Below are 26708 nucleotides of genomic sequence, written 5' to 3'. Positions count from 1 at the left end.
AAGCTGCCCAATTACATTTATTATTAAAACACCATCAAGTTTTCCCTACTGTTCCAAAGTCATCTGCTCTTGTGCTCATCTGGCCCTAAACCACCATAATTCCCTGCAAAGTATTGATATGCATAATGCCCAACAAAAGTGACTTGTCGCTGGCCATATCACAACAGTCTGGCATGACTCCCAGACATTTAATATGCCTCTCATATAACCACGTAGTTCAGTTACAGCAGGACCACTTGTTTTGTCTCCTTTTGGCTGTTGGGAATATGAAGCTCAACATTCAACTATCCCAGGTCCTGGCTCTAAACCTATTAAAGCTCTGTCCACTCTCAAATAATGAGTGGCTGTCTCATCCTGTTGCACTTTGCTTTACGCAACTTCCTTATCAAACATGTCAAAGATATCTGTTTTCATCATTCCAAATTTTTTTTTCTAAACCACATGAGCCTCGTGATATAATTTGCTTGCACTGCAGTTTGTCTGATACTATCCCCATGGTGATTATATTGCATTATGCATACCTCTTTAAAGACAGTTGGGTGTCCTCCTTGGGCATTGCCAAAGGTTCAAACAAAAGCACATCAAAGGATTCTGCACCCCCAATCCCATAGAACTGGACAGATAACTGGGCTCTTTCCCCATTGATATAATTGCAACAATCCCCCCATTATTTTATTATTAAAAGAATCTGAAAAAAATGTTTAACTATCTAAATCATCTATACCAGGTTCCTTTGCACAAATCAACCAGATATCACTGCAGGATGCTGTACTGGTTGGGTCATCAAATGCATATCCCCCTCCATGACTCATTATGGATTCCAGTAGCATCTGTTGAGTAGAGTTAGAGGCTGGTGCATATGTCTTCCAACAAAAACTCTGACTTCTCTTCCATTTTATCTCACTATGGACATTATTTATTTTATTTATTTTATTTTACTTTATTTTACATTTGTTTACCGGAAAAGTCAAACTGGACACAGGTCCTTTTTCAGCGGAGGCCCGGGGAGAAAAGCTACACATACAAGTTTCTTATGTACTTTCTTTATGGTACTGAATATATGTATGTCAAATTTCATGTTGTTGTCGATTACAACCCCTTGCAGTTTGGTGTGATTAACTGGAGATATGATTGTAATATTACTGGAGATGATGTTAAATGTAAGGTTAGGAAGAGAATGCTGTGTGGGTGGAAAAATCATAAGCTTAGTTTTATTTGGATTTAATATTAATTGTGATTCAGAGAGCCATCTTTTAAAAGCGAGAAAGGAGGATTGTGTTTGTTGAAGCAGTGCCTGGGGGGAGGAAGAAGCACAGATTAGAGTGGAATCATTTGCATATTGGATGACAGAAGCCTGAAATGTAACAGTATGAAGATTATTAGTGAAAACAGAAAAAAACAGTGGTCCAACAATAGAACCTTGTGGGACTCCTAGTGAGACTGGTAGTAGTGGGGAAGAGCTCTTGGTGCCATCTGACTGCTTGTTGTCTGCCTGTTAGGTAATTTCTAAACCAGGAAATGGTGGTGGGGGGGCTAAGATTTAATTCTGAGAAAGTGTTGATGAGTTTATCATGATTAACCATGTCAAGGGCTTTGGAAAGGTCTAAGAATATAGCTGAAACATATTTTCCATTGTTCCTGTGGTTATTGACAGTCTGTGTAAAAGACATAAGGGCTGTAGTAGCGCTATGTGATGATCTAAAACCATGTTGTGTATTTGTTAGTAGATTATGAGAGTCTGGGAATGTCATGATTTGTAAGTGTACACACCTTTCCAGGATTTTGGAGAGAGGAGAGAGTATGGCAATTGGTCGGTAATTAGTAAGATCTTTTAGAGTTGCCTCCCTTGGGGAGTGGAGTGATGTAGCCAATTTTCCAGAGGTGAGGGAGTAGCTTTTCAGATATGGAGTGATTAATGAGAATTGCTACAGGATATGCAATTACATTGGCAGCAATTTTTAAGAATTCCACTGGTAGTCTATCTGTAGAAAGAGTTGTGGTTTTTAGTTTATTAAGCATCTTTTTAATAGTAGAGATTGGGACAGGTTGCAGTGAGAAACTCTGTTCAGTAGTATTGTTTTTGGATGACTTGATAGTAGCAGAAGGGTTCTGAGAGTTAACTAGAGCTAGGATGGAATCTGTGAAGAATTTGTTGAACTGAGTTGTTAGGTTTGATTTGCTGTCAGTGGTTGTGGGGACCGGAATGTCAGCTTTACCCAGTCAAAGTAATTTGTTTATGGTGGTCCAAAATTTTTTAGGATTGCTTTTATCCCTATTTTATATGTTGTGGTAATAATGTATTTTGTCTCCTTTAATAATTTTCTTTGCTTTTTTTCTAAGCTCACGATATTTCTGTTTGTCAATAGGCATACCTGTTTTCTTCCAGTTTACCCAGGCTTTGTCCCTGATATGAAGTAGATATCTAGTCTCTTTGGTTAACCGGGGGCATAGTTAGTTTTAATTCTGACGGTTATAGGGGGTGCATAGTGGTTTAGTACGTTGAGGAAGGTCGAATTAAAGTAAGATTCAGCTTCATCTAGGTTTAGTATTTTCCAGTGCTCTGCAAAAGAGGGCTGCTCACCCTGCCCACACTGCCTGTCAAATTTTAATACCCAGAATTGCAATTCTAAGCCTCTCCTTCACCATCCAGTCTGTTATAGACTCTGACTGACACTTGGCCCACCGTGTTTGGTGTAACATGGCCCATTATCTGTAGGTCTTCTCATCATATAACTCAGAAGAAAACCCAAGACAAAGTATTCTGTTGCCAAATCCCCCTTTCCCAGTAATTAAGGTACTTAACACAAAAAAGAAAAAGAAAAAAAAGTATCTTCTGCAGCGGAAGCAGTACATCTGTCATATTACAAATATAGAAGTCTGTGACCACTACTTCTCACTGAAAATCATTTTACAGTCATATTCACATAAAAGCAACTGGTTTAAACAAGAAGAGTTCCATTTTGCCAAAATGTTTCTTTGGTTAGAATTTGGACTAATCACACCAACAGCAAACTATAGTTCTAAATGAGCTTACATCTAGTCATACATCAAAAGCAGTTTTGATTAACATTTTATGTAAGTATGGTCAAATGTGAATTGAAGTTTACTTCTCCTGTGTCATCCCCATATAAGGTTAAGGTACTCAGATACGATAGCCCAGACTCCGAGAATCTTTGCAAAGAAAACAGAAAAATACTAGACATTTCCATTGTGTTGTAGAAAAATGTTCTGGTCAAAATAGCATTTAATGAAAATATTTGTTTGAAACTTGGGGTCTGAAATGGTTTAAAAGGTAAGGAGGTAAGAGAACAGAAAGCTATAACAAACTATAAATAACTGCAACATGCATTTAAAATGGTTTACAACATAAAAAAATACAAGATCTTTGATATACCCTTCTGAAGTTTTAAAAGTAACCTCAAAATTAAGTAGTATTAAAGGTTATCTTGATCAGTGCATAGCTGATAGGCATTATAAAACTTGGCAATATAGGCAAAGCCATTAGATTTTCAGGCAATGTAAATATGCCACGTATGTATTTGTCTTCCTTACCACAAATATGCTTTGAAAGACAAGAACAGGTGGCGATGGTCAGTTATATAATGAGAATTTATCAGAACTTATTTTCATTCATTATTTCCTGTTATATTAGGTGATGATGGCTAGGTATGTAAAACAACCTCATTTGTAACAATGTTCTTGGCACAAACTTTATATGCCAAGTGCATAAGGCTAGAAATGAAGCGACTGAATGCATGTAGCAGCTGAAATGCACAGTTCCACCAACATATATTCTAGAAATTAAATATTTTAGATCAGAGGAGGATCTGTTGCCTAGTGTACAAGGGAATTTCCATTAACTCTTTTTAATAGTGAATTGGAAAATTTTGTTTCTGCCTAAGCATTCAACAGGAAAGTGACATGACCAGTCGAATGGCATCAATCTAATATCTTATCCAAAGAAAGGCAAGCCCAGCCAATATAACTCTCCCTTAAAATGCACTCTGTTGACAGCACTTTTCTTATATGACCTCATCCTCTACATGTCACTAGAGCCCAACCCTTCAAGTTAAGAAATAAATATACTATCATACGTTCCACACTATTATCTTGACCTGAATGTGACTGATCTAAATTTTTGAAGAACATTCCTAGTCTGCAGTGTTATATACTTAAGTGCCTATATGCATCATTATATCAATGGCAGACTAATGTGTGTGAGAGAAATTATTCACAACCTGGTATTTTAGTCACGGAAAAATATGTTATGATAAGCATGTCTGGCCGAATCTACTGAATGGATGAAAAAATGTATTTGGTAGAAAGTTTGCCAAAACACCTGCATCTGTAATAACATGGGATTCAGGAAAGTGTATATTATGTGCAGGAACAGTGTAGGAGCTCCTGCATGGAAAATGGCCGCCGAGCGATTTAGGATAGGGTCATTTTCATGTGCACGAGTGGTCCTACAATGTTCTAGCATGGAAAAATGGCAAATATGCAAATCATCTCATTTTCTGGTGAAACCCATGAAAATAAAGTGACTTTGTGATCCACCAAGCTGCCAGGTCTCCATGCTGGAACAGTGTCAGTGCAGAAATGTATTCAGAAAATAACTGAGTACATTTCTGCAACTGAAAAAACGGAGACATGACAGCTCGTGGAAAAGCATGTATTATGTACATTAGACATGCCAATGGCCAAATATAAGGCCATTGGCATTGAAAAGTGATTAATTATTATGAAAATTAAACTTTTTTTTGACCGAACTCAGCCATTTAAGCATAGGACAGAGGCGTGCAAACGGGATCGAGCCAAAATTAAAATAAATGTTAAACTTAATTTTAAGTTAAATCTGCATTTTGCCATTATAATCAATGGCATGCAGAATGTAAACAATACCAGGAAGCAGTGGTTGTCAAGGGGAAAGGGTCTGTGTTAGTGCAGTAAAAAATGACCTACACACTGGGGTATGCAAATGAGGGGAGTTATACTGAATCACAGATTTCTTCAAAGTGTCAGCTTGTACCTAACCGTGTAGGTGCAGCACTACAACAGTGCAAGTGTAAAAGCTGAATGACTTCATAAGGGGGTGTGTCATGCTTGATGTAAGCTCATTGGAGCTCGGTGGCCCATGTTTGCCGTAGTCTAAGCACAGCTAAGAAAAGGGGTGTGTCAGATGTGTCTGAGCACTGTATACATAGCCTAAACGGGTGTGCGTGCCACGCACCGGGATTTAAACTAAAACAAAAAAAAAAAAAAGAGGAACTGGCAGCACAGTTTACATCTGAGCACTGGGTATGCACAGTGTGCCTCGGGGCTTAAATAGGGAGGAAATGGGAAGGGGAAACAGCACTAGGAAGGCAATCAAGGAGAACGAGCGTAGCTGACAGGTGGAATGTATCAGAATCAGCCAATTACACATGCAGCAGCCTAGCACACTAATATAAACTATGCAAACACCTTACAGACTGTTTTTTCCTCACAAACTCTACATCACCAGTGTGCACAGATGGGTATTTTTAACTGGCAAAACTAACTAAAAATATTAGAGGGTGCTGCTGCTTTACTCCATCAATATGCGCTAGAGACTTAGGGTGGTTCGGAGGAGAATGCTGACAACCGACCCACAGTGAGGAGGAGGAGAATAGTGTACAGACCCAGGGTAACCTAACAGGGCCTACATGAGCTGGAGATAGTAGAGCACTATAGGGTGGACAGGGACATCCTACAGCAAATCATTGAACTGTGCCGACCACGCCTCACACACAGAACTAATAGAGGAGAACCCATCCCAGCGGATACCAAGGTATGACTAGGCTTAAGAATACTAGCCACAAGTACCTTCCAAAGACCAACTGAAGATATCATGGGGGTCTCACAGGCATCAGCATCTAGGGTTCTCCACCAGTTCCTGGATGCCATGACACAACATGCCAGTGAGCACAATTATTTCCCCACTGCCCATGAGGTGCTGACCAGATGTATCCATCTCTTCCACCAGGTCTGTATTAGAAACCCGAACGCTTACCTTATCGAATAGCTGAATAGCTAAACGTCGATCTGTCTTATTGAAATGTGAAAACATTGAAAGTCCAGAAGACCGAAACTGAAAACATCGAGTCATCATTGTTGGCCTTCTGCGGTATAGCTCCGTAAGGTAAGTGTGCGATAGTTATGGACCTTAGCGTTAGGGTTCAGGTTAAGGTAAGTGCATAGATGGTAATGTATGTTAGATTTAGTGTAGGGATTTGTTAAGTGTATGTGTGTGGATTATTTAGTTTGTTTGGGTTTAGCTTTTTAAGGTAAGTGTGCGATAGTTACGGACCTTAGGGTTAGGGTGTGGGTTAAATTAAGTGCATACATGGTGGTATATGTAAGATTTAGTGTAGTGTTAGAAGTAGGGTTTAGTTTAGGGTTAGAAGTAGGGTTTTGGTTAATGTATGTATGTGGTTTATTTAGTTTGTTTGTGTAGGTAGTATGTAGCGGGCGGCGGGGTGGGACAAGTATGATAGTTCGACATTTTGAATTTCGCAGTTTAGGGCATTCGTTGTTTATGCAGTTTGATGAGGACAGGTTGGCGTTTAGGGATTCGATAAGGTCAGCATTCAAGTTTATAATATAGACCCCTTCCACCGTATAGCAGAATACCCTGAGGTAGTTGGTGCTATAGACTGCACACACATCCACATCAAAGCACCACCAGTGAGCGGGGCAGGGTCTACATAAACCGCTAGGGCTTCCCCTCCATCAATTGCCAGGTCGTGTGCGATGCCCAGGGCATTATCATGAATGTGTGTGCTGGAAGCCCTCGAAGCTATCACAACTCCCACATCAGGCATTGCTCACAAGCTGTATAAGGCATTTGCCAGGGGGGACAACACATATGGCCATCTAGTGGAGGAAGCTGGCTATGTACTGGAGCCGTGACTGATGGCACCCATCAGAAATGCACACACACCTGAACAAGAACACCATAATGAGGCACATGTACAAACCAGGATCATTGTAGAGCATGTGTTTGGGATGCTCAGGTCATGGTTTTGCTGCCTTGACATATCTGGTGGAGCCTTGCAGTACTCTCCAGCTATGTTCATAGTATGTGCCATGCTACACAATATGATCCTGCAGAAACAGATGCAGCAGGAACAGCATGGGGCAGGGCCACACAGCCCCCCACCATTGCCAAGGCCAGCAGAGGCTCAGAGGGATTTGGAGGAGGAACATCCTGAGCCTGCCCCTGTAGGCAGAAGGAGGCATGCACAGTCTGCCCAGGCCTTGGCAAAGAGGCAATGCATAGCACACACACTGACACTGTAGGGACCCAGGGACTGATACCTCTCTCTGACTCGCACATACAGTAAAAGGGATGCCAAACATGACACTGCCTGAGCTTTACCATGTATAGGGAGTGTACTATGTGCATTGAACATAGTCAGCCCTCCAGCACTGTCCTCAATACTGGCCCAGCAACAAGGTAAGTCACCCTTCCTATCAATTACTGAATGGAGTAGTATGTTCTCATACTTGTATACATAAAATGGATGCAAGCATGCAAGGGAATTGGGTGGCTGAATGGGATAGCAGCAGACAGCTATATGGGACAGCAGGAAATTCATAACAAATACTGGTGTCAACATACTAGGCAGTACTACACAAGGTGCCAACCCCCACCGCAGTACATGTGATGGCCCAAAAAACTGTGAGTGTCAATAGGTCACACACATGGATGTCAATGAGGGTCACATACCCACCACCAGCCTCACCCAGCAGGACAGGTGTAGATGACCATGAAGAAAGGCCGGGCTAAGGCCCCCAAATGGTGGCAATGGTGAGCAGCCTCGACCAGACCTACACAGACATACTACAACAGGTCTAGCAGTTGCATTCTAGTTCTGAAGGGTAAGAAGTCTGAAACTGAAATATATGCCATTAAGCTCTAACATGTGTACTCTACTGATACGCCTCCTATCTGCATGATAGGTCACAATATAATATTAAATGGAAGCCAAAAGAGTAACCAAAATACCAGTACAGTCATTTCAAATGTTAAAGTCTGCAGGTGTGCACCCCCCAATCCCATGTAGAAATCCAGTAACAATGGCCTGCAGCACTCTCAAATGGCCTAGAGTCCTCTGGCAAAGGCCCATGCCTCACCCATAATCCCAATGTACGGAATGTCAGAGAGTCCCAACTAACAACCTAACACAGTAAACAGAAAACAATTGGCAGGTCATGTTGACAAATGCCTGTAGCATGCCTCCCCATGTCCTACTGCAAGGACTGTGGATCAGACCATAAATACTACTGGGATAAAGGCTCAACTATAGGGATACCTCTGAGATATTGCTTACATAATGTTAGATGGAGGAGAGAATAATGGGGGGGGTGTTGAAGCATGGATGTAATGGAGTGTGAGTCTTAAAAACTCTAATGTCTGCCCATACTACTCTCAACTGCAAACCCATGAATGAATAGCCTCAAAACCACTTGTACACCACAATGTGAAGGCAAACTGACCAGATATATAAGTCCTGCCTCTGGATAACCTGGGTGTATCTGTACAGCTGAGAGGTATGGCCCCAACAGGATATGGCCATTCCATGAAGTTGAGAAAAGCACAAGGAAGGGATCCCCAGTCAGCATATTAACAAGGTGCTGCACCATTTACACAGAACCGGCAGTCTAGTGTCTGTAGCTACCCCTCCAGAATGGCAGCTGTGTGCCAGAATGTGTCATTTATATGCCTCAGAATATTGGTCTCAGCGTCATTCATCTTGTATTTCCTGGTAAATAACTGTGAGCAAAGAATGATAACTCTCAATAGTTGATGACATGACGCAGCACAGTGTAAAACAGTGCATATGTCAGAAAATCTATGCTACAACCAAAAATGTCACACAACCAGCACAGACAGGAATAGTTACAGTATCCCTCATATGTTAAGCCCATTGTGTCTCCATATTGGCAAACTATCTACAGATATCCTGCAGAAACAGTTTGCTAGGTGTAGCTGTAGCACACAAAACCCTGAACTGAAGTCCAACCCTCCCTGGAATGGATGCACACACTCAATATAGAAGGTCATACTGGCCACGCTCCTACACTTAAAGAAATGAACCCCATGTCTCACAACACAGTGGACTACAGATATCAGTTATTTGCAGCTGTCTGTGCACACACACCAAATTGCACACCACTGATACTTCACACACACACACACACACACACACACACACACACACACACACACACACACACACACACACACACACACACATTGAATAGGAATACTCACACATATCTAAGGCCAACATAATATAATATGTCAAGCATACACACACAGAGACATGGGGAAGAGAAAGACAGACAGCAACAGAGAGAATCCCATTATGAGGCCTGTCCCACCCACTACAAATCCCATTGGCCTATATCACATGATGTGTTGATGTCATTCACTGTATAAATACCTTTGGTTAGCCCTCAGCCCTATAGTCTCAGTTGTGCTTGTGATAACTGTGTAAGACTGCACTACAAATAGGTATCCATGTAGCAGTTGTAATCTCAGTCCTGTCAAATGTAAAGTTGTGAGTGTGTGTGTGTGTGTGTGTGTGTGTGTGTGTGTGTGTGTGTGTGTGTGTGTGTGTGTGTGTGTGTGTGTGTGTGTGTGTGTGTGTGTGGGGGTATGTGTGTGTGTTTCTAGATGAATGTGGTTGAGGCCATTCAAACTCACTAAACTTCCCTTACCCCTCCTTCAGCACTGCTGCTGTTGTCACTCACCTTCAAAGATACCTTTGGACAGCTCTCCAACATATAAGCTCCATGGTGCTTGCAATAACTGAGTAATACTATAGTGTAGCAAACTAGTTAGATAGAAGTTCAAATTCTGATCCTGGCAACTGTGTAAATGTAAGTGTTTGTGTGAGAGAGTGTGTGTATCCTTGTAGAGACCTCATTTTGTGGTTATTCACACTTACAACACCTCCCTTAACCAACCTTTAGCACTGCTGCTTATGTCACTCACCTTCAAAGATATCTTTGCACAGCTCTCCAACATGTAAGCTCCATGGTATAGCTCCATGGTATATGCAATAAATGCGGAACAATGTAGTAGCAATAACTATATAGGTAGGTGTTTGAATCTCATTCCTGGCAAGTGTTTGTGTGTCTGCACATATATCTACATATATATGTCCATACCTCAAAGATTTTGACCCCATTTACACCCAGTACACATCTCAGTGCCTGACTTTAGTAGTCCTGCAGATATCATTCACCTTAGAAGTACCTGCTGGCAACCCTAAACCATGTAAGGTCAGTGGTGCATGTGATAAATGTGTAACATAATGGTCCCAAAATGATAGTTAGATAGAGGTTTGAAACTCACTCCTGGCAAATGTAAAGATGTGTGTAGGGTAAAATATTTTGTGGAATCTCACACCCACTACATCACCCAATGCCAGTATTACAAGGGCTGGTGATGTTTCTCACCTTAGAAGTACCTTGGGACAACATCCATCCTATAAGCTCTGTGGCACATGCAATAAATGTGTAACAGTGTAGTAGAAATACATAGCTAGGTAGGGGTTTGAAACTCTGTACTGGCAAGTGTATGTGTGTGTATCATCAGTATCCTGAGTGGGGGTTGGTGTGATTGTGTAATAACAGGATCCATTGGGGGGGGGCAGATTTTGCTAAATTATTATGTTGAGGACCTAGTATCTGTCCCAATGTCCACATGACAAGGCCAACAGTTGTCAAACACCATAGAGGTTGGTGTAGACAATCCACAGCCCTAAATGTCTAGAGCCATGTGCAATGACTATGTGACATTATGGATTAATGAACAATATAGGCAACCCTTCTAATACCCAGAGACCACTCTCCACCCACAAATCATACACAAGCACACTTGGCTAAGCAACGACCATTATATCAGTAGTTCCCCTGCATATTGCCTCATAGATAGTACCCACAGTGTGATTGCAGTGGACTACATGCCTGTTGACCACAATAGTGCCACTGACATCAGAAAGTATTTTGATGCATTACATCTCCTGACTGTGTTATCCAGCAAGTAAAAGGACATGGCACCCTGTTCCATCCCATCAGTAGCCCAATCAATGTGTACAGTGGCCCTTTTGCCATGTTCCACACTGGACACCTGCAACAACTGAAGAGTCTGCAAACATACCCCACAAAGGGAATACCATGCCTTATACACATGCCATGTATAGACAGATGCCAATAACTCCAATGAATACCCATATCATACTGTCAATGTAGGTGCAATCACTACCTCAGTTACATAGCCAGGTCTCACCAAACGAGGTCAGGAATGCTACATCAGAAGATACCAATCTGTCCACACAACATGCCCCAGAGACCTCAAGCACACTTCCACACTTCAAAGAACATGCATGTGGGATTTGTGCACAACCCAGACACTGTCCATGTTATGGAATATAAATCACATACATGGGAAGCAGGGCACATCACTGGCCACCCACAATAGAAATCTGGATGAGTGGATGGGGAATAAAATACCCACCCCTGGAGACCATACTCTTAAGCCACAACGGGAACTATTTTCATGTGGCCTGATGCCAGGGTATTCCCTTGGGCTAGCCTTGTAAAGCCTTCAGGCCCAGTCACCTACTACACACCTATGAAGCAATGAAACTATGGCTCTCAGTGTGTGTGTGTGTGTGTGTGTGTGTGTGTGTGTGTGTGTGTGTGTGTGTGTGTGTGTGTGTGTGTGTGTGTGTGTGTGCGCATGTGAATAGTAATCCCAGTGTGTTTGGTTGATGAATATCCCCTGTGGCTGTGGTTATTAGCAATCAGAGGTGTGTCTAAACCAGAACATGTACCGTTCTCAATTCTACAACAGCTGTTGTAAATCAACATAAACCTATGTACAACCCTTAGCCCTATAATCTGTGAGGCATATGCAATCACTGTGTTACAGACTGGGATTACCATGCACATACTGTACCCTGCCTATGACAATGTGGATGTGTTACCACACTGCCATATCCTGTGGCCTTGCCGCAGGGCCACATCCTGGTGACACACAGATGCCTAGAATGGAAATGGGATACAGCATGTGGGGACACATTTACTCAGCACTTCACTTTTGGGGGGAGAGAGGGGTAAAGCTGGCATTGAATGTGTTCAATATCTGTTGTCTCATGATAGGTATTAGCATTATGCAGTGACTCGCAGCACATGTGTTTAATGCTGTGGAGGTTGTTGATGTAACTATCAAAGGCTGTTGTGACTGTTGTCAGTATTTGCTGCCATAGATGCCTGTCAGGAATGCCATGAGGGATCCAATGTTGTGTTTGAGGCTAATAAGGGAGCTCAACAGTCATGGGACACCACCTTTCCCTGCAACAGTGTCCTCTTTCTGATGTACACTTTAGTAATGGTAGGGGACCATCACATTGTCTCCCAGTGTTTGGAGGGCAGTGTCTTGGTTCTGCTGGCTCTGGCTAGTACCATGCAATCATGTACCTGTTTGTACAGTGCCTATGTGTATGATTCTACAGTCAAGCAGCTATTTCCCATTGCCATGGGTGCAGTGAAGACATCCACCCCTGTTTTCATGGCTGCAAAGTCAGCTTTGGAGAGGTTTTGCCAGGTGGTTATCTTTGTGGGGGTTGTGGCTGACATGTTGAGTTCCAAGTTGATTACAGCCTGTGTGAATCTCTCCATGCAGGGATTGACATCTGTGGATGAGCAACAGTCCCATATTTAAGTTGTCAACACAGGTCAAGGTTATTGCATACTCTACCAGGGGTCAGTATGAGCTGGTCTAGGGCAAAGGAAATGATGAACCCCAGAAGTGTTGGGCCACTGTACTGGTGCCTGGCTACATTCCCCATGATGAAGGGGTAGTTGAAGACTCATACTATGTCAGTGTTGAGTTGGAGCATCATAGTTGGCAGGGTGTTGAGGAATGGGCATTGACAGTCTAGGGACATAGATGTGGACCCATAGCAGGCTATGGTCTGGATTGCACTATTACCTCAAGGCAGTTGCACCGGAAGTATCTTCAATGCATTATGATGGGATACTAGTCTGGAGGTGTTCCTATCCATAATGAATATGGAGACAACACCCCCTGTGGAGGTGTGGTGTGGTGTGGTCCATGTTTGGGGGCTGACAGCTGTGGAATGTGTCATAGCCTGATACTGCAGGTCTCCTGTCTGCTGCTTTGAACCTCCTCTCCATTGCAGCAGGCATGTGTCCTCCACTCCAGTAACTGCTATGAGTGACTGCATCCTGACAGATGTCCACTGTTGAGCAGCATGACCCTCATATTGCATACATGTGTATCTGTTATGGTGGTAATAACATTAGGAACACTGCCTAATAAGGCACCATAGGGGTGGCAAGACACTTAGCCAGTACCTGGCAACCCAGCAGTGACAGATGTAGGACATCTGTGGTAAGTCATTGGGTTCTGTCAATCATTTCATCCCAAGCAGACAGGTTCTGGATCCCCTGAGAATGACATATAACATGTATGCCAATGTTACATTCAATCATCTGTTGATAGTACCGCAGTATCATTCTGGGTGACAGCAGTACACTGCTCAGACCTACTGTCACAACTGCCTGGATCTCATAATCAGAGAGTTCAACCATGTCTCCTGTCATGTAGTCAAGGGAGTTGTGTCCCAAGTCATTCACACCCACATGGATATGGACTGATACTCATAGTTGTTGTGGAGTGACACGACTGGCTGTATCGTGTGTTAGATGCTGACATGTGATAGATATTTGGCTGTTACCTGCTTCATATTCAACTTAGTGAGAGGGATATGTGTGCCTTAGTATTGAGTTACTCATGATCACCTATTGTGCAAGGTGGTTAGCCTTAGGAGCTTAGGTCGAGGGCACACTGTGTAAGTTAAATATGTGACCCTTGGCATGTGTCATGTCACAGTGTCTGAGTGGGTGTCTGCCTTGCTCATCTGTGCTGTTTTGGTAAATATCCATTGAGTGCCTCTGGGAAGTTGGGTGTGTGGCTTTTCACCATATGTCATGGCTGTCAAGGTGGGTGTCATGGTGAGCTACATGTTCCACATGGTATGGTACAGATGTTGATCTTATCCTCTTGAACTGCTAGTCCAGTCTTTGCTGGACAGTGCATATGTCCACATTGGGTGATATATGGGTAACCCTCACAGGTCTGAGTGTTTGGAGTTTAGAGGGGAGAGTTGTCTGTGTACAAGAGGCAGTTGCAACAGTGCCTCAGAATAGACAAGTGCACCAGGTTAATGGGTAAAAGCACAGATAACCTCCCTTCAAACATGCCAGGAGGGAGTGGACATAACTAGTAAGTACTGGGGCTACATCTCTGATGAATGAGTACTGCTGATGACTACCAGGTGTGCCACACTTCTTGATATAATAATCTGGTGAAGTGCCAAGCCATAAAGCTAGTTGAAGTGCAAGACAGAAAGAACTAGAATGATGTACGGGTGGAACAGAAGGCAGACTGTCTGCCACCTATAATACTTTACCACAGCTGTGCAGTCATCAGCAGCTTTGGCCATGAGTAAGTTCAGTAAGCTCTGTAGCACATGTGGTAGCTGTGTAACACTATAATAAGCATGCCTAGCTGTGTAACACTATAATAAACATGCCTAGATAGGTAGGAGTTCTAATCCCAATACTGGCAAGTGTGTGAATCATGTACTGTCGGGCTCATACCATTTTTGACCTGTATACCACCATTTACACTTCCCTTCACTCCAATTTAGTAGACCTGTTGATGTCATCCACCTTAGAATTACCTTTGGAAGAGGTAGAAATGCATAAGCTCTGTGATGTGTCTTGTAACTGCATAACACTATAGCAGGAATACTTAGATAGGTGGGAGTTCTAATTCCAATACTACCAAGTGTGTGTATATATATATATGTGTGTGTGTGTGTGTGTGTGTGTGTGTGTGTGTGTGTGTGTGTGTGTGTGTGTGTGTGTGTGTGTGTGTGTGTGTCTGTGTGTGTGTGTGTGTGTCTGTGTGTGTGTGCGTGTGTGTGTGTGTGTGTTTGTGCATGTGAATCATGTACTGTCGGGCTCATACCATTTTTGACCTGTATACCACCATTTACACTTCCCTTCACTCCAATTTAGTAGACCTGTTGATGTCATCCACCTTAGAAGTACCATTGGAAGAGGTAAAAATGTATAAGCTCTGTGGTGCATATCATAACTGCGTAGCACTATAGTAGGACTATCTGGATAGACAGGAGTTCTAATCCCAATACTGGCAAGTGCATGTGTGTATGAATCATGTACTGTCTGGTTTATACCATTTTTGACCTGTGTTCTACCCTTTATACTTTCCTTCACTCCGATTTAGTAGACCTGTTGATGCCATCCACCTTAGACGTACCTTTGGAAGAGGTGGAAATGTATAAGCTTTGTGGTGCATCTCATAACTGTGTAGCACTATAGTAGGAATGCCTTGATAGGCAGGAGTTTCAATCCCAATACTGGCACATGTGTGTGTGAATCATGTACTGTCTGGCTCATACCACACTTGTGTGTGAATCATGTACTGTCTGGCTCTTACCATTTTTAACTGTGTGCTACCCTTTACACTTTCTTTCACTCCAATTTAGTAGACCTGTTGATATCATCAACCTTAGAAGTACCTTTGGAAGAAGTGGAAATGTATACGCTCTGTGGTGCATCTCATAACTGCATAGAGCTATATTAGAAATGCTTAGATAGGCAGGAGTTCTAATCCTAATGCTGTCAACTGTTTGTGTGTGAGGATCATATGTTGTGTGGCGTAGACCATTTTGATGTGTATACCATACACAGCTGGTGACAACCTCCCACTGCCATTACTTTATATAGTGTGGTAACAGCATCTGCCTCACATGCAGCAGGTAAAACCATTGTACATTCCTCTGTACAGATGTGTATGGAATATCCATATGCTTGAAACCTAGATGTGGTCGGAACTGCTCTGTGTGCTTTAACAATGCCCATGTATGTGATATTATAGCCAAAGAGGCCACAGTGAGTATAATGACACATATGGCAGCATGAGGTATCATACCTGACTGAAACATCATGCTGATAGGATGTCTGCCACCCTCACAGGCAGCCAGACTTGTAGGTGCAATATATGAGTCCAAATGATTGGTTTTACAAGTGAACTGTACCTGTTATAGGTCACATTAAAGGCTGGAAGAGGTATGGACTGTGATATTGTGGTCCTAATTAATATATAACAGAAACACCTTGCATCTGAAGAGAGGTGTGCACACAATTTATACCCACTTGTATACCAGTAATGTGTCATGCATGACCCTACCTTAGACCATTTGTCCAGCACAATTTGCTGGCCTCTGTCCAGATGTCTTGGCACTGAGAAGTTGTGAGGTATACTACAGGAATGCTGAATTCATGTCAATAGACTCCAGTGGTGACCACTGTGATGTAATACAGTTAACCCCAGCACAAGTGAACATGCAGAACAAGTAATATAGCTATTACCTAAAGCAATATAGCTATTAATGATGGTTCTGTGCATGGTAAATTGTGTGTGTTTCACATGCCTGGGGTATTGGCAGGCAACAACAGAACAAAGTCATACTCACCAGCTTCAGGCTGCTCTCCCATATGCAGACCAGTGGGTACTAGGTAGGTAGGCTGTGAGAGTTATTGTCAGCAGATGCACATGTGGCCTTGGTACATAATGGATTCAGCATGTCTGCATATCTACACTACAAACCCCAATAATACACAATGTTTGTCCTCACCATAGATGTGCACCTCTGTGCATTAGAAAACCACATCCACAACTGCAATCGGCCTGACACATGTATGTAAATCCAATACAGATACATGTATGTCTGATACATTAGTGTATTAATCCCCACTGGACCCTTACCTGCATGCTCCTCATCCAATGTGTGTGTGCAACCCACCTCCACAATGCTTCCCTCAGTGTCATGGCTTCTGTGTTCAGCGTGTGGCCCATGTGTGCTGAGGAGCTTGTCTGTGAGTGTCAATGGGGGCTGGATGGCTGGGCCCCCACCTGTGGCTAGCCAGTCCTTGCTACAGTAGCAGCCCATTGACGGGCATGGCATTTGAAGTCAGTGACCCAATGTTGCACATGCTCATAACTTCTGATGTGCAGGCCGGCATCATTTACCCTGTGGACCACAGTGTTTCACAGGGCAGTCCTCTCCCACACATCTTCTCCTCTCCATCCAAATGACAGGGTATAATGTCCAATCACGTATTGGGTGATGATGTCTGTTTCCCCAACAGAGAATGCTGATAGGCGAGCACTTTGCATGTTACCTGGAAGACATAAACAGGAAAAGGTCACAGGACCTCATACAGTTGTCAGAATGCACATCAACAGTGGATATTACTTGCAAATAATCCACATTGCACCAAAACACTCCAAGCTATCATTGCTATAGCAGCTTGCATTACACGCCTTGAGCTATCTTATTCCCCCACAGTGTTGGAACCTTGATTGCATAATCCTCTATCCTCCATTCATTTCTATGTAGAGGGTTGACAGTGGGCATCTTCCACATGGATGGTGTGCAGATGGTGGCAGGTCTGTGTTTGAGTGTGGTGTGTGATGGAGCTCTGAGCACATGCCTGCGTTCATGTAGGAGACAGACACTGATGTTATTATGCCTCATGGAGATATGCTGTTGTGGCCATCAGTAGGCAATATGTACATGCTCTCCATTGATGAGGGGAGGAGTGTGGTTGATGTGTATATCTTCCTGTACAACAGGGGTGGACAGGGTGGTGATGTTCCGACCTAACCTGTGTGATGCAGGTTGCTTATATCCATGGCATGTGTGTATGAGGTGTTCTTTACTGCCATTACAGAGTGAATTGTGTTGTTTCATCTGAGACTTACAATATATCTGGAGACACAGTTGCAATTGTCCTTGGTGGAGTGGATATGTCTGATTCATAGTCATAGTCAACCTTACAGGAAGTCACCTGTGAACTTACACGCTTGCTCAGATATAGGTGGACTTGCTTCAAAGTTGTTGCCTGCACCTATGTGTCACTGAACAGCCAATGTAGCAACCTATTATGTGGTTAGTGTATTGCTGCTGTCCACCAAAGGGGATTACTTGACCTTGGTGGAGCTGGATATACAGGTCAGTTACTGCTGTGTCCATATAGCTACAGTGGATATAAAGGGTACACAGCCCGGATACACTATCTGGTATTCGAGCAACTGGAACATGACACCACAATAACTCACCTCATAACTATTCCCACCTTAGTGTGACCTATAGCCTGTACAATTCAATTGAAAACATAGCAATCAGGTCTGTGAAAACATATGGAAATAATACTCAGTACAATAAGCCAGTTGAATGAGTGTGCACACCCTTAAACTGATATGTTGTGTATGCACCTTTTGAGAAGTTACAGCACTCATCCATCTTGGTCTGGACTCTAATATCATGGCACATCTTCACTTGGCAATAGTTGTTCACCTTCCTAGAAACACCTTTGATTGTATTTGTACAGGTTGGGGGTCACATAAAGATGAGAAACATTATGAAATGATCTTCTGTGGTCTGATTGTCATACAGCACACATACCTGGCATTCTAACAGGGGTGTGTACACTTGTGATATCCACTGTATATAGGTGTGAATATAGGTGGTAGTGGAAGGCATGGACAGAGGGTCATAACACAGCTGGACAATTCTCTGATTAATAGCTGAATATCATGCCTACTCTAGTACCCATATCAGTGGCAGGGCACTGCAACAACCAGTAGCTTTACACATTTCTGTCTGTTGTATGCACTGACACTGATATTACACACATGTGAAATATGCACAACCTATGTACCTGAATGCTTGAAACCCATGTGATTTAGTTTTGTGCCTTCCGGCTGAACATAAGCATACATACCTGGTATACATTTCTGTTGTATGTTAGTATGGCACACTGTAGTTACAGTCTTGCCATTCAATCATACTTCTCAACCTGTTACAGCAGTACATCTGGACAATAGCGCACATAAATGGGTGTCAAAGGAAACATCAATATTGATACTGTATTAATATAGCTGCACCATACATTAGTACATTAATTACGCAGTCAGGTTTGACATCACTGTGATAACCTGGAAGATGTCCAACAGTCATAAGTAGGCTATTATGTTACAATGTCATTCCTCACAGACCTGTCAGTGGTTTGGCTGACATAACACAGGTATATGTGTATGTGACTACAGATAGTCACAAATGTGCTTATTGTCCTGCAGAACACTGTACAACTGAATGTTTTTAATTCAATATATCACATGCAGTTCAACACGCATGTCAGTAACAGTAGGGCTGTGTTACAAATCTCTGTGTTTGCCCATACCTTACTTGGATAGAAGGACGTTTCTCTGTTCACCTGTGAGTGAGGGGAGCTTTGAGCAGCCTATCTGTCCTTGGAGGAGTGGTTTCAGCACAGAAAGTAGTAGTTTATTGGCCATTTTGGGATAATTTCTATCTCTTCCATTTCCCTGCTATAAAAACTGCATTTGCCCGGTTTTACGTGATGTGCAGCGCCGGTTAGCTAAGGTATATCTATTCCCAGCTCCATAAAGTTTCCTCTTCAATTTTTCCCTTGGAACTCAACAAACTTTCAACTTAAGCACTCAAGCCATTAATTTCTCAGCCGGCACTTGCTCAAAACTCATAGCAAGCACTTATAAACCCTAGCACTACAGAAGGACAAGGCTCTCTATTCAACCTTACCAGCCGTTCAGTAAAACAGTTTACTGTACCTATCCAGGCATGTCCAAATGGCAGTTTCAGGTGTACTCTCCAGTCCAACTGGTGAATCTTGGCATTTTGAGGAAATGTTACAACTGCCTCATGTACACAGACAACCCTCTCCTCCTACCACCAAACACTAATACATGCGAGAGATGCAATTATACAGTCAAACTGGAGGCTAAGCTCTCTCAACCCAAGACTGAAGGAGACAGTCAAGAGGAGAAGGGAAACACTGACATCACACCACCAGTCTCACATAGACCCATTAAACCAGCACTGGCAAAAAACACATGTAATTACATGAAAACATACTCGGAAGCTCTAAATAAAAATCTGCAAGAGCAACAGAGCCCTCCAAAGCAGACATCAAAGCAACCTCCACCCTCCAACACAAACCATGAAACACATACTTCACAAAACCAATGTGCCACGGAATCACAGCCCTCAAGGCAATATAACATATCCAACATAATAGTAATAGGTGACTCTATAGTCAGGCACACTGATGCCCCACTCAATAGGCTGAATAAAGAGAAGGTTACTGTTAGCTGCCTGTCGGGTGCCAGGATCCACCACATAACACAAGCACTCAGGTCATTCCAGAACAAGAACAAATATGACTCTGTCATTGTCCATGTTGGTGTGAATGACCTGAGACGTACCTCCCTGGACTACATGAAAAGAGACATGGAAGAGCTCTCTGATCACATAGCCCAGGCCAGTATTACCCTGAGTAGCATCCTCCCCTCACCAAGAATGATACCACGGTATAAAGAAAAAAAATATCAATTTCAACAATTGGCTAAGTTTCTGGTGTAATTCAAAGGGGATCCAGTGTCTGTCTGCCTGGGATGACATGCTCGACAAGCCATGCTGCTTCGCTAGAGATGGGTTGCACCTGTCACTCTTAGGCTTTTGAATACTGGCCAAGGCTCTTGCCACCCCTATAGTGCCTTTTTTAGGCAAGGCTCAAAAGATAACCCCACCATCGTAAATAGCACAAGTAACAAAAATCTGAGGGTAATACTACTCAATGCCAGAAGTCTAAACCTCAAAATGCACGCACTGGAGGCACTCCTCAGTATGGAGAAAATCAATATATGTGCAGTAACAGAATCCTGGTTTAAGGCTCCAGAGAGCACCCCAGCACTACCAGGCTACAACTCATACCATACATTTTGGCCACAGAACCCAGACCAAAATACAAAAGGTGGGGGAGTATCCATATTAGTCAAGGATACCCACACCTCCAGGTTAGTGGCACAGCATGATGTTTCAGAGATTATCCACATGCAACTAACAATGGGCAAAACTGCAATTCAAATTGTAGCTTGCTACAGATCACCTACCATGACCCAGGACCACCACTCCGCATTTCTGGAAACACTGGGTAACATAAAGGTCGTATCATACACTCTAATATTGGGTGATTTCAACTACCCAAACATTAACTGGGAGAACTACTCAATTACTAACTCCCTTGCCCAACATTTCCTAGAATTTATAAACTCAAATGCCCTGGAACAACTGGTCAACACTCCCACCAGAGGTGACAACATATTGGACCTGGTCATCACCAACATGTGCGACCGGTGTTCCTCACCGGAGGTCAACCCCTCGCTGGTTAGATCTGACCATAAACAAATCACTTTGGATATCCACATTCTACCCCCACCCCCGGACAAGGAAACCACCATGAAAAACTTTTCAAAAGCAAACCACGTTACTTAAGATGGAGGTGGAAAGTTTCAAAGCCCCCATGCTAAAGGATAACGGTGTCCAAGCTGCTAAATCCTTTACTAATGCATTCTACGGGCACCTACAAGAATGCATGGATTGTGCTATCCCAAGCAAAACCAAGACTCACTCCTCTAAGAAATGGAAACCAGTCTGGTGGACCCCTACCATAAACAAGCTATACAATAGAAGGAGGAAACTAGTAGAGAAAAGAGTAAAATCCCAAGAAGGGAAGACATCCCTGATCAGTATCAGCAAGAAACTACGATCCCTCATAAAATAGTCCAAGGCGAGCTTTGAAAGGAAACTTGCCAAGGACTCCAAAGATAACCACAAGGCATTCTTTAGCAATGTCAAGAATCTAAGTGGCAATGCTCAGATCTGCTTGGAGTTAGTGCAGAATGGCACAAAATACACTGAAAAAACTGATATTGCCAACATCCTGGCAGACAGGTTTAGTGCAAACTTCACCCCCTCTCACCCCCAAAAGGGCCCATAAACATACCAGAAGAATATAGAGCCCCTGAAATCACAGACACTCACGTTAAGATAGCCCTCTCCAAAGCCAAAAACACAGCATCAATGGGACCGGAAGGTGTCCCAGGCTGTGTCCTACATGAGCTCAAAGAAGAAGAACTAACCCCTCACATAAACACACTGTTCAAACTCAGCCTCTCCACAGGCTATGTACCCATAGAGTGGTGCACAGCCACTGTTATTCTGCTCCACATAGGTGGAGCCACAGCAGACCCCAGGAACTATATCCCTATAAGCCTGACTAGCTTGGTCTGCAAGGCTATGGAGTGCATCATCATAGAACTCATTAACAGAGACATTGGGAATCTCCAAACACTTGACCCTACCCAGTTCGGCTTTGTTAAGGGCAGATCATGCCTCCTAAACCTGGTGGACTTCTTTGAGAAAGTTACCAAGGCTATAGACAAGGGAAAGGTGGTACACATAGCCTACCTAGACCTCGCAAAGGCCTTCAACACCATTCCCCATTCTGGTATTATAGACAAGCTCGCCAGCCAGAACATAAACCCCTATGTCACAAGAGGGGTTGCCAATTGGCTCATGGACAGAACCCACATGGTGAGAGTTGGGGAGCTAGGTCTGACCCTAAACTGGTCACAAGTGGCTTTCCACAGGGCTCAGTCCTAGGACCCCTCCTGTTTGGCAAATACTTCTCAGAGGTACAGTCAAGCACAGGAGGGCTATGGCAGACCAAGTTCGCAGATGACTGCAAACTACTGGCTATAATTGACTCACTGGCTGACATAGACATCCTCCAAAAGGGTCTCACTGAGACAGATACCTGGTGTCAAAATCATGGCCTCAAGTTAAATGCCAAAAAGTGCATAGTTATTCTCTTTGGAAATAACAAACTACCCACAAACTACCACATAGGTGGTAGTCCCCTAAATACGGAGAACATAATAAGGGATCTGGGGACCCAAGTAGATAGTAATCTCTCCTTTGATAATCACATTGCCAAAGTGGTTAGAAAGTCCTTCTATGTGGCCCACCTAATCACAAAGGGGTTTGCATCCAGATCAAAAGAGGTAATTGTGCCCCTCTACTCATCACTCATCAGCCCCATCATAGAGTACAACACCCCATTTGGGATGTACCTTACAAGAACCCTACAACAGCTGGAAAGACCACAGAAGTACCTCACCAAGAGGATGACTGGCCTCAAACAGATGCCCTATGCAGCTCGGCTGAAGAAACTCCAGCTGTACTCAGTTGCATACCGCCTGCTCAGAGGTGATCTCTGCCTGACATACAAGGCCATGTCCAACCAGAATTGATGGACATACTCCACCTAAAGAAAACCATATCCCCTCAAGCCACATGCTCCAGGGATCTAAACCTCACCACAACAATAAATAGGACATACTGGGGGATAGATTCCTGTCCCAGAGACTTCCCATGCTTTGGAACAAGATTCCAATCTACATTAGGCAGAGCTCCTCACTAGCACTCTTCAAGGGAAACCTTGACGAGTGGATGGGAAACAGAAAGTTTACCCCAGGGATCACGTCAGTGGCTCTGCTGGACAGAGGCACAGAGAACTAATCTAAGGAGGCAGTGAAAGCAAACACATTCTGGCTAGGCTTATAAATGCCTTTGGGCAGATGGCCTAGTACCTACCTATGAACCAATAAACCTACTTTACTATGCACATGCCCTCTATAGGTCTCTTAGCTTTACAAGGCAAGCATGTGTCATACTCATAATCACAGGTAACATGGATATGGAAACTTTCCATTAACTGGCCTAGCAATGGCAGAGTCACAATTGTTCGACAGACACCCCTGCAATTGTCATATATGAGCTGTCCTTTCCCAGGGTGAGTCAGGCTCCTGAGCTGTGAGCCCACCTTATAACCTCTCAGAGCATCACATCTGGACAATGCCTAAAATGATGGGGGGATAAATAGGGACAGACTTTAAATATTCCTGTCACAAATGTAGGAAGTTTGTAGAATAGGTTCATAGGTTCATAGGTTTATACTAGGCTATCTGCCCTAAGGCATTTATAAGCCTAGCCCAAAGTTTTGTGGCTTATGCCACCCCTTATATGAAAAAATACTGTACCCATTAGTTTGTTGTGCCTCTGTCCAGCAGTGACACAGAGATGATTCCCGGGGTAAACCTATGATCTCCCATCCATAGGTCAAGATTTCTCTTGAACAGAGCCAGCGAGGTGCTCTGCCTCACATGGACCAGGATTTTATTCCACAGCATAGGGAGTCTCTGAGTGATAAATCTATCCCTCTAGCACATCCTATTTATATCCGTGCTAAGGTTTAAGTCGCTTGCTCTAGTGGTTTTGGTGGATTTGGATTTTTGAGGTGGAGCATGTCCATTAATTCGGTTGGACATGGCCTTATGTCAGGCACATGTCACCTCTGAGCAGACGGTATGCACTGAATAGAGCTGGAGTTTCTTCAATCTGGCAGCATATGACAGATTTTGGAGTCCTTTTATCCTTTTGGTGAGGAACTTTTGGGGTCTCTCCAATTGCTGCAGATGTCGGGTGAGATACATCCCGAATGGGGCATTGTACTCTATCATTGGTCTGATAAGTGAAGAGTACAGGAACAATGACCTCACTAGATCTGGATGTGAATCCCTTCATGATCAGGTGGGCAATGTAGAAGGTCTTTCTAACCACTTTAGCAACGTGAGTGTCAAAAGAAAGGCCACTGTCAACCTGGGTCCCCAGGTCCCTGATCACCTCTTCTGTGCTTAGTGGATTGCCACCTATATGGTAGCTTGGGGTTACCTTGTTTTTCCCGAAGGGTATGACTATACATTTTTTGGCGTTTAACTTCAGGTCATGGCTCTGGCACCAGCTATCTTGATACATTTACCATTACGGTGAATATTCTTAAGGATGTGGAGTCTTAAACTCAAGTGTTTGTCATTACCTGATGACTTCAATCCTCAGCTATTTGCCAGAAAAGTAAAGATCTCAGGAGGAACAGACGAAAATACATGATGGTAAAATGTGGACATTCTGTGAAGATCTGTACAACTGAGAGGTTTGTCTGTGATATCTCCCACTGCAGAGAGGGCCAGATGCTATGGCCATAGCAGCTGTTTAGCAGGACATTAGTACAGCATGCCTTGTTGGACATATATTCCTCCAAATCATATGTGCCATTATTACAGACTGAGTACTACATTCAATTACTTGCTTACATGTTCCACTTAACCTTTTTTCTTTCTTCTCTTTTCCACTTTATGTTTCATTTGTCTCTCTCTCTCTCTCTCTCTGTGCACTACAGGGCTAGAGCTGGTTTGAATAGGTGGCAGCATGGTTTCTGTATGTGATGCTCATGACCAGGTGATGGCATGTGCACCTATCGGGGTTCCCCACTTGCTAATTGCATGCAGGGCAGTTGTGTAGTTCTTCCAATAGCCAATGTCATGGCAACACACTCCTATAAATGAGTAGTCCATGTGGGCATTGGCCCTTTCCCTTACTTGTGAAAAAGACATCCTGGAGTTGGGTGGGCTACTACCTCTTACAACAAGACTCGAGACAAGCCAACTAAATGGTGGGGAAGGTTCAAGACTTAGGAGCAGAATGTGAGTATTGCTGTTATATGTTTGGAATACTGCTAGCTTAACAGGGTTTGCACATTCTACTTCTGCATGAGTTTCAGTCTGAAAAAGTTCTGTAGCTGCATAGCTATCAACTGTAGGGCCATCCACATAATAGCCACAGGTTAGCCTGTTATGTATGGGCTGTTCCCCAGACAGGTGTTGTCCTTGGCAAATCAGTAGCATACTCTGGTGATTGCAGTCAGTAAATGCTAACATCCGTTTGTTTTGCTGACTTTATATCCCTCAGAAAAGATATGTTACAACAAACCCTGTAACACCAGCAACTTTCCCAGTGTATAACAGCAATATTTCATGCATGGATGTGTATTTGGGCTTCTGTCCATCAATTATGTCAGGCTTTGTCCAGATGTCATACAGTAGTAGGTGGATAGGTTTACTAGGTTATCATTATTTAGTGCTGTAATTCCCACTGAGGGGAATGGCTGAGAAATATGTTAAAGTCTGTACATTCAAGAGGTTGGTGTATAAAGAATGCTCTTAGATGGCCTTGTAACATATTTTATGTGGGGACAGTAACAGATGTTTTAAAACTAGGCTGTTAGAACATGTCAGGTATATTACTGATAAGAAATATGTCAGTTCTATAGCTATACATCTGAATAAATCTCACCATGGGGACAGTAGTGGGTCTCAAGCTACTGTTTCTGAAAACGTCTGTTCCTCAGTGTGATAAAACATTCATAAAAGGACAATTGTTATGTACAGACTCAATGTATTAATATTAACTGTGATACTTTATCCTGAAGGGAGTTAAAGGACAATTGTAATTGGAGACTGTGTATTCAATTATGTAATTAGGTGTTAATTGCGTCTTGTGATTAAGGCATTTATTTCGGGTAATGTTCACTCCTTGAAGGCTTTGGCCAAGACATCAGAGTATAATAAACATGTGTGAATTGCTGGCTGGTTGTATTTTTCTTTACTATATTCAGACATTTTATTTGTTTTGCTAAGAGGTAGTTGTATGTCTGGCCATTGTGTATGGCCTATCATGATTTTGTAGCAGTGTACTGTTCACTTATTTATT

The sequence above is a fragment of the Protopterus annectens genome, chromosome 10.part0 (assembly GCF_019279795.1).
Source record: "Protopterus annectens isolate FY-2018-M chromosome 10.part0, PAN1.0, whole genome shotgun sequence".
Classification (NCBI taxonomy): Eukaryota; Metazoa; Chordata; order Ceratodontiformes; family Protopteridae; genus Protopterus; species Protopterus annectens.
This window is presented reverse-complemented; position numbering follows the sequence as displayed.